Genomic DNA, 9486 nt, shown 5'->3' on the forward strand with positions numbered 1-9486 from the left:
ATCAGGCCCCAGGAAATGCGTTGCGAGCCCCTTTGGACCATCCAAAAGTGCCCCCAAAGGAAGGCTTTGGGTACAAGAGAACTCCCCAGGGGAGCCTTTACACAGCCCCACATGCAACTGGACCCTCCGGGTTCGCTGTTCCTGAGCAAATCGAAATGCAGCCCTAGCCGTCATCGGAGACGAGTGAAAAATCAGGCCCAGGAAATCTGTTCCGAGCCCCTTTTGACCATCCAAAAGTGCCCTCAAAGGAAGGCTTTGGGTACAAGAGAACTCCGCAGGGTAGCCTTTACGCAGCCCCACATGCAACTGAACCCTCCGGGATCGCTGTTCCTGAGCAAAGCTAAACGTAGCCATAGCCGTCATCGGAGACGAGTGAAAAATCAGGCCCCAGGACATGCATTGCGAGCCCCTTTGGACCATCCAAAAGTGCCCCCAAAGGAAGGCTTTGGGTACAAGAGAACTCCCCAGGGGAGCCTTTACACAGCCCCACATGCAACTGGACCCTCCGGGTTCGATTTTTCAAAGCAACCCTAAATATATCCCTTTCCGGCATGGGAGAAGACTGAAAAACTGCGCCCCAGAAAACGCGTTGCAAGACCCTATCGCCCATCGAAAACTGACACCAAAGGAAGGCTTTGGGTACAATTGAACTCCCCAGGGGAGCCTTTACGCAGCCCCACATGCAACTGGACCCTCCGGGTTCGCTATTTCCGAGCATCCCTAAACATAGCCCTAACCGGAATCGAAGACGACTGAAAAATCAGGCCCCAGGAAATGCGTTCCGAGCCCTTTTCGCCCATCCAAAAGTGACCCCAAACCAAGTCTTTGGGTACAAGTGAACTCCCCAGGGGAGCCTTTACGCAGTCCCACATGCAACTGGACTCTCCCGGTTCCCTGTTCCTGAGCAAACCTAAACGTAGCCCTAGCCGTCATCTGAGACGACTGAAAAATCAGGCCCCAGGAAATGCGTTGCAAGCCCCTTTGGACCATCCAAAAGTGCCCCCAAAGGAAGGCTTTGGGTACAAGTGAACTCCCCAGGGGAGCCTTTACGCAGCCCCACATGCAACTGGACCCTCCGGGTTCACTTTTTCCGAGCATCCCTAAACATAGCCCTAGCCGTCATCGGAGACGAGTGAAAAATCAGGCCCCAGGAAATGAGTTACAAGCCCATTTGGACCATCCAAAAGTGCCCTCAAAGGAAGGCTTTGTGTACAAGAGAACTCTGCAGGGTAGCCTTTATGCAGCCCCACATGCAACTGGACCCTCCAGGTTCGCTACTCCTGAGCAAACCTAAACGTAGCCCTAGCCGTCATCGGAGACTAGTGAAAAATCAGGCCCCAGGAAATGCGTTGCGAACCCTTTTCGCCCATACAAAAGTGCCCCCAAAGGAAGGCTTTGGGTACAAGAGAACTCCCCAGGGGAGCCTTTACGCAGCCCCACATGCAACTGGACCCTCCGGGTTCGCTGTTCCTGAGCAAACCTAAACGTAGCCCTAGCCGGCATCGAAGACGACTGAAAAATCAGGCCCCAGGAAATGCGTTGCGAGCCCCTTTGGACCATCCAAAAGTGCCCCCAAAGGAAGGCTTTGGGTACAAGAGAACTCCCCAGGGGAGCCTTTACGCAGCCCCACATGCAACTGGACCCTCCGGGATCGCTGTTCCTGAGCAAACCTAAATGTATCCCTAGCCGTCATCTGAGATGACTGAAAATTCAGGCCCCAGGAAATGCGTTGCAACCCCCTTTGGACCATCCAAAAGTGCCCTCAAAGGAAGGCTTTGGGTACAAGAGAACTCCCCAGGGGAGCCTTTATGCAGCCCCACATGCAACTGGACCCTCCGGGATCGCTGTTCCTGAGCAAACCTAAACGTAGCCCTAGCCGTCATCGGAGACTAGTGAAAAATCAGGCCCCAGGAAATGCGTTGCGAACCCTTTTCGCCCATACAAAAGTGCCCCCAAAGGAAGGCTTTGGGTACAAGAGAACTCCCCAGGGGAGCCTTTACGCAGCCCCACATGCAACTGGACCCTCTGGGTTCGCTGTTCCTGAGCAAAGCTAAACGTAGCCCTAGCCGTCATCGGAGACGAGTGAAAAATCAGGCCCCAGGAAATGCATTGCGAGCCCCTTTGGACCATCCAAAAGTGCCCCCAAAGGAAGGCTTTGGGTACAAGAGAACTCCCCAGGGGAGCCTTTACGCAGCCCCACATGCAACTGGACCCTCCGGGTTCGATTTTTCAAAGCAACCCTAAATATATCCCTTGCCGGCATGGGAGAAGACTGAAAAACTGCGCCCCAGAAAACGCGTTGCAAGACCCTATCGCCCATCGAAAACTGACACCAAAGGAAGGCTTTGGGTACAAGTGAACTCCCCAGGGGAGCCTTTACGCAGCCCCACATGCAACTGGACCCTCCGGGTTCGCTATTTCCGAGCATCCCTAAACTTAGCCCTAACCGGAATCGAAGACGACTGAAAAATCAGGCCCCAGGAAATGCGTTCCGAGCCCTTTTCGCCCATCCAAAAGTGACCCCAAACGAAGTCTTTGGGTACAAGTGAACTCCCCAGGGGAGCCTTTACGCAGTCCCACATGCAACTGGACTCTCCCGGTTCCCTGTTCCTGAGCAAACCTAAACGTAGCCCTAGCCGTCATCTGAGACGACTGAAAAATCAGGCCCCCAGGAAATGCGTTGCAAGCCCCTTTGGACCATCCAAAAGTGCCCCCAAAGGAAGTCTTTGGGTACAAGTGAACTCCCCAGGGGAGCCTTTACGCAGCCCCACATGCAACTGGACCCTCCGGGTTCACTTTTTCCGAGCATCCCTAAACATATCCCTAGCCGGCATCGAAGACGAGTGAAAAATCAGGCCCCAGGAAATGCGTTGCGAGCCCCTTTGGACCATCCAATAGTACCCCCAAAAGAAGGCTTTGCGTACAGGTGAACTCCCCAGGGGAGCCTTTACGCAGCCCCACATGCAACTGGACCCTCCGGGTTCGATTTTTCCAAGCAACCCTAAATATATCCCTAGCCGGCATGGTAGAAAACTGAAAAACCGGGCCCCAGAAAACGCGTTGCAAGCCCCTATCGCCCATTGAAAAGTGTCACCAAAGGAAGGCTTTGGGTACAAGTGAACTCCCCAGGGGAGCCTTTACGCAGCCCCACATGCAACTGGACCCTCCGGGTTCGCTGTTTCCGAGTATCCCTAAACAGAGCCCTACCCGGTATCGAAGACGACTGAAAATTAGGCCCCAGGAAATGCGTTGCAAGCCCTTTTCGCCCATCCAAAAGTGCCCCCAAAGGAAGGCTTTGGGTACAAGTGAAATCCCCAGGGGAGCCTTTACGCAGCCCCACATTCAACTGGACCCTCCGGGTTCGCTGTTCCTGAGCAAAACTAAATGTAGCCTAGCCGTCATCGGAGACTAGTGAAAAATCAGGCCCCAGGAAATGAGTTGCGAGCCCCTTTGGACCATCCAAAAGTGCCCCCAAAGGAAGGCTTTGGGTACAAGTGAACTCCCCAGGGGAGCCTTTACGCAGCCCCACATGCCACTGGACCCTCTGCGTTCGCTGTTCTTGAGCAAATCGAAACGTAGCCCTAGCCGTCATCTCAGACCAGTGAAAAATCAGGCCCAGGGAAATGCGTTGCGAGCCCCTTTGGACCAGGCAAAAGTGCCCCCAAAGGAAGGCTTTGGGTACAAGAGAGCTCCCCAGGGGAGCCTTTACGCAGCCCCACATGCAACTGGACCCTCCGGGATCGCTGTTACTGAGCAAAATCTAAACGTAGCCCTAGCCGTCATCTGAGACGACTGAAAAATCAGGCCCCAGGAAATGCGTTGCAAGCTCCTTTGGACCATGCAAACGTGCCCCCAAAGGAAGGCTTTGGGTAAAAGTAAACTCCCCAGGGGAGCCTTTACGCAGCCCCACATGCAACTGGACCCTCCGGGTTCGCTTTTTCCGAGCATCACTAAACATATCCCTAGCCTGCATCACAGACAAGTGAAAAATCAGGCCCCAGGAAATGTGTTCCGAGCCGTTTTCGCCCATCCAAAAGAGCCCCCAAAGGAAGGCTTTGGGTACAAGAGAACTCCCCAGGGGAGACTTTACGCAGCCCCACATGCAACTGGACCCTCCGGGTTCGCTATTTCCGAGCATCAATATACATATCTCTAGCCGGCATCGAAGACGAGTGAAAAATCAGGCCCCAGGAAATGCGTTGCGAACCCTTTTCGCCCATCCAAAAGTGCCCCCAAAGGAAGGCTTTGGGTACAAGAGAACTCCCCAGGGGAGACTTTACGCAGCCCCACATGCAACTGGACCCTCCGGGTTCGCTGTTCCTGATCAAACCTAAATGTAGCCCTAGCCGTCATCAGAGACAAGTGAAAAATCAGGCCCCAGGAAACGGGTTCCGAGCCCCTTTGGACCATGCAAAAGTGCCCCCAAAGGAAGGCTTTGGGTACAAGTGAACTCCCCAGGGGAGCCTTTACGCAGCCCCACATGCAACTGGACCCTCCGGGTTCGCTTTTTCTGAGCAACCCTAAATATATCCCAAGCCGACATAGGAGAATGCTGAAAAACCGGGCCCCAGAAAACGCGTTGCAAGCCCCTTTGGACCATGCAAAAGTGCCCCCAAAGGAAGGCTTTGGGTACAAGTGAACTCCCCAGGGGAGCCTTTACGCAGCCCCACATGCAACTGGACCCTCCGGGTTCGCTGTTTCCGAGTATCCCTAAACATAACCCTAGCCGGCATCGAAGACGACTGAAAAATCAGGCCCCAGGAAATGCGTTGCAAGCCCTTTTCCCCATCCAAAAGTGCTCCCAAAGGAAGGCTTTGGGTACAAGTGAACTCGCCAGGGGAGCCTTTACGCAGCCCCACATGCAACTGGACCCTCCGGGTTCGCTATTTCCGAGCATCAATATACATATCTCTAGCCGGCATCGAAGACGAGTGAAAAATCAGGCCCCAGGAAATGCGTTGCGAACCCTTTTCGCCCATCCAAAAGTGCCCCCAAAGGAAGGCTTTGGGTACAAGAGAACTCCCCAGGGGAGCCTTTACGCAGCCCCACATGCAACTGGACCCTCCGGGTTCGCTGTTCCTGATCAAACCTAAATGTAGCCCTAGCCGTCATCAGAGACGAGTGAAAAATCAGGCCCCAGGAAACGGGTTCCGAGCCCCTTTGGACCATGCAAAAGTGCCCCCAAAGGAAGGCTTTGGGTACAAGTGAACTCCCCAGGGGAGCCTTTACGCAGCCCCACATGCAACTGGACCCTCCGGGTTCGCATTTTCTGAGCAACCCTAAATATATCCCAAGCCGACATAGGAGAATGCTGAAAAACCGGGCCCCAGAAAACGCGTTGCAAGCCCCTTTTGACCATGCAAAAGTGCCCCCAAAGGAAGGCTTTGGGTACAAGTGAACTCCCCAGGGGAGCCTTTACGCAGCCCCACATGCAACTGGACCCTCCGGGTTCGCTGTTTCCGAGTATCCCTAAACATAACCCTAGCCGGCATCGAAGACGACTGAAAAATCAGGACCCAGGAAATGCGTTGCAAGCCCTTTTCCCCATCCAAAAGTGCTCCCAAAGGAAGGCTTTGGGTACAAGTGAACTCGCCAGGGGAGCCTTTACGCAGCCCCACATGCAACTGGACCCTCCGGGATCGCTGTTCCTGAGCAAAGCTAAACGTAGCCCTAGCCGTCATTGGAGACGAGTGAAAAATAAGGCCCCAGGAAATGCTTTGCGAGCCCCTTTGGACCATCCAAAAGTGCTCCCAAAGGAAGGCTTTGGGTACAATAGAACTCCCCAGGGGAGCCTTTACGCAGCCCCACATGCAACTGGACCCTCGGGGTTCGATTTTTCAAAGCAACCCTAAATATATCCCTAGCCGGCATGGGAGAAGACTGAAAAACTGCGCCCCAGAAAACGCGTTGCAAGACACTATCGCCCATCGAAAACTGACACCAAAGGAAGGCTTTGGGTACAAGTGAACTCCCCAGGGGAGCCTTTACGCAGCCCCACATGCAACTGGACCCTCCGGGTTCGCTATTTCCGAGCATCCATAAACATAGCCCTAACCGGCATCGAAGACGAGTGAAAAATCAGGCCCCAGGAAATGTGTTCCGAGCCCTTATCGCCCATCCAAAAGTGACCCCAAACGAAGTCTTTGGGTACAAGTGAACTCCCCAGGGGAGCCTTTACGCAGTCCCACATGCAACAGGACTCTCCCGGTTCGCTGTTCCTGAGCAAACCTAAAGTAGCCCTAGCCGTCATCGGAGACGAGTGAAAAATCAGGCCCCAGGAAATGCGTTGCGAGCCCCTTTGGACCATCCAAAAGTGCCCCCAAAGGAAGTCTTTGGGTACAAGAGAACTCCCCAGGGGAGCCTTTACGCAGAACCACATGCAACTGGACCCTCCGGGTTCGCTTTTTCCGAGCATCACTAAACATAGCTCTAGCCGTCATCGGAGACGAGTGAAAAATCAGGCCCCAGGAAATGCGTTGCAAGCCCCTTTGGACCATGTAAAAGTGCCCCCAAAGAAAGGCTTTGGGTACAAGTGAACTCCCCAGGGGAGCCTTTATGCAGCCCCACATGCAACTGGACCCTCCGGGTTCACTTTTTCCGTGCATCCCTAAACATATCCCTAGCCCGCATCGAAGACGAGTGAAAAATCAGGACCCAGGAAATGCGTTGCGAGCCCCTTTGGACCATCCAAAAGTGCTCCCAAAAGAAGGCTTTGGGTACAGGTGAACTCCCCAGGGGAGCCTTTACGCAGCCCCACATGCAACTGGACCCTCCGGGTTCGATTTTTCCAAGCAACCCTAAATATATCCCTAGACGGCATGGTAGAAAACTGAAAAACCGGGCCCCAGAAAACGCGTTGCAAGCCCCTATCGCCCATCAAAAACTGACACCAAAGGAAGGCTTTGGGTACAAGTGAACTCCCCAGGGGAGCCTTTACGCAGCCCCACATGCAACTGGACCCTCCGGGTTCGCTCTTACTGAGTATCCCTAAACAGAGCCCTAGCCGGCATCGAAGACGACTGAAAAATCAGGCCCCAGGAAATGCGTTCCGAGCCCTTTTCGCCCATCCAAAAGTGACCCCAAACCAAGTCTTTGGGTACAAGTGAACTCCCCAGGGGAGCCTTTACGCAGTCCCACATGCAACTGGACTCTCCCGGTTCCCTGTTCCTGAGCAAACCTAAACGTAGCCCTAGCCGTCATCTGAGACGACTGAAAAATCAGGCCCCAGGAAACGGGTTCCGAGCCCCTTTGGACCATCCAAAAGTGCCCCCAAAGGAAGGCTTTGGGTACAAGTGAACTCCCCAGGGGAGCCTTTACGCAGCCCCACATGCAACTCGACCCTCCGGGTTCACTTTTTCCGAGCATCCCTAAACATAGCCCGAGCCGTCATCGGAGACGACTGAAAAATCAGGCCCCAGGAAATGAGTTACAAGCCCATTTGGACCATCCAAAAGTGCCCTCAAAGGAAGGCTTTGGGTACAAGAGAACTCTGCAGGGTAGCCTTTATGCAGCCCCACATGCAACTGGACCCTCCAGGTTCGCTGCTCCTGAGCAAACCTAAACGTAGCCCTAGCCGTCATCGGAGACTAGTGAAAAATCAGGCCCCAGGAAATGCGTTGCGAACCCTTTTCGCCCATACAAAAGTGCCCCCAAAGGAAGGCTTTGGGTACAAGAGAACTCCCCAGGGGAGCCTTTACGCAGCCCCACATGCAACTGGACCCTCTGGGTTCGCTGTTCCTGAGCAAACCTAAACGTAGCCCTAGCCGGCATCGAAGACGACTGAAAAATCAGGCCCCAGGAAATGCGTTGCGAGCCCCTTTGGACCATCCAAAAGTGCCCCCAAAGGAAGGCTTTGGGTACAAGAGAACTCCCCAGGGGAGCCTTTACACAGCCCCACATGCAACTGGACCCTCCGGGATCGCTGTTCCTGAGCAAACCTAAATGTATCCCTAGCCGTCATCTGAGATGACTGAAAATTCAGGCCCCAGGAAATGCGTTGCAACCCCCTTTGGACCATCCAAAAGTGCCCTCAAAGGAAGGCTTTGGGTACAAGAGAACTCTGCAGGGGACCCTTTATGCAGCCCCACATGCAACTGGACCCTCCGGGATCGCTGTTCCTGAGCAAACCTAAACGTAGCCCTAGCCGTCATCGGAGACTAGTGAAAAATCAGGCCCCAGGAAATGTGTTGCGAACCCTTTTCGCCCATACAAAAGTGCCCCCAAACGAAGGCTTTGGGTACAAGAGAACTCCCCAGGGGAGCCTTTACGCAGCCCCACATGCAACTGGACCCTCTGGGTTCGCTGTTCCTGAGCAAAGCTAAACGTAGCCCTAGCCGTCATCGGAGACGAGTGAAAAATCAGGCCCCAGGAAATGCATTGCGAGCCCCTTTGGACCATCCAAAAGTGCCCCCAAAGGAAGACTTTGGGTACAAGAGAACTCCCCAGGGGAGCCTTTACGCAGCCCCACATGCAACTGGACCCTCCGGGTTCGATTTTTCAAAGCAACCCTAAATATATCCCTTGCCGGCATGGGAGAAGACTGAAAAACTGCGCCCCAGAAAACGCGTTGCAAGACTCTATCGCCCATCGAAAACTGACACCAAAGGAAGGCTTTGGGTACAAGTGAACTCCCCAGGGGAGCCTTTACGCAGCCCCACATGCAACTGGACCCTCCGGGTTCGCTATTTCCGAGCATCCCTAAACATAGCCCTAACCGGAATCGAAGACGACTGAAAAATCAGGCCCCAGGAAATGCGTTCCGAGCCCTTTTCGCCCATCCAAAAGTGACCCCAAACGAAGTCTTTGGGTACAAGTGAACTCCCCAGGGGAGCCTTTACGCAGTCCCACATGCAACTGGACTCTCCCGGTTCCCTGTTCCTGAGCAAACCTAAACGTAGCCCTAGCCGTCATCTGAGACGACTGAAAAATCAGGCCCCCAGGAAATGCGTTGCAATCCCCTTTGGACCATCCAAAAGTGCCCCCAAAGGAAGTCTTTGGGTACAAGTGAACTCCCCAGGGGAGCCTTTACGCAGCCCCACATGCAACTGGACCCTCCGGGTTCACTTTTTCCGAGCATCCCTAAACATATCCCTAGCCGGCATCGAAGACGAGTGAAAAATCAGGCCCCAGGAAATGCGTTGCGAGCCCCTTTGGACCATCCAATAGTACCCCCAAAAGAAGGCTTTGCGTACAGGTGAACTCCCCAGGGGAGCCTTTACGCAGCCCCACATGCAACTGGACCCTCCGGGTTCGATTTTCCAAGCAACCCTAAATATATCCCTAGCCGGCATGGTAGAAAACTGAAAAACCGGGCCCCAGAAAACGCGTTGCAAGCCCCTATCGCCCATTGAAAAGTGTCACCAAAGGAAGGCTTTGGGTACAAGTGAACTCCCCAGGGGAGCCTTTACGCAGCCCCACATGCAACTGGACCCTCCGGGTTCGCTCTTACTGAGTATCCCTAAACAGAGCCCTACCCGGCATCGAAGA

This window comes from Anas platyrhynchos, chromosome 31 (genome assembly GCF_047663525.1).
Source record: "Anas platyrhynchos isolate ZD024472 breed Pekin duck chromosome 31, IASCAAS_PekinDuck_T2T, whole genome shotgun sequence".
Taxonomy (NCBI): domain Eukaryota; kingdom Metazoa; phylum Chordata; class Aves; order Anseriformes; family Anatidae; genus Anas; species Anas platyrhynchos.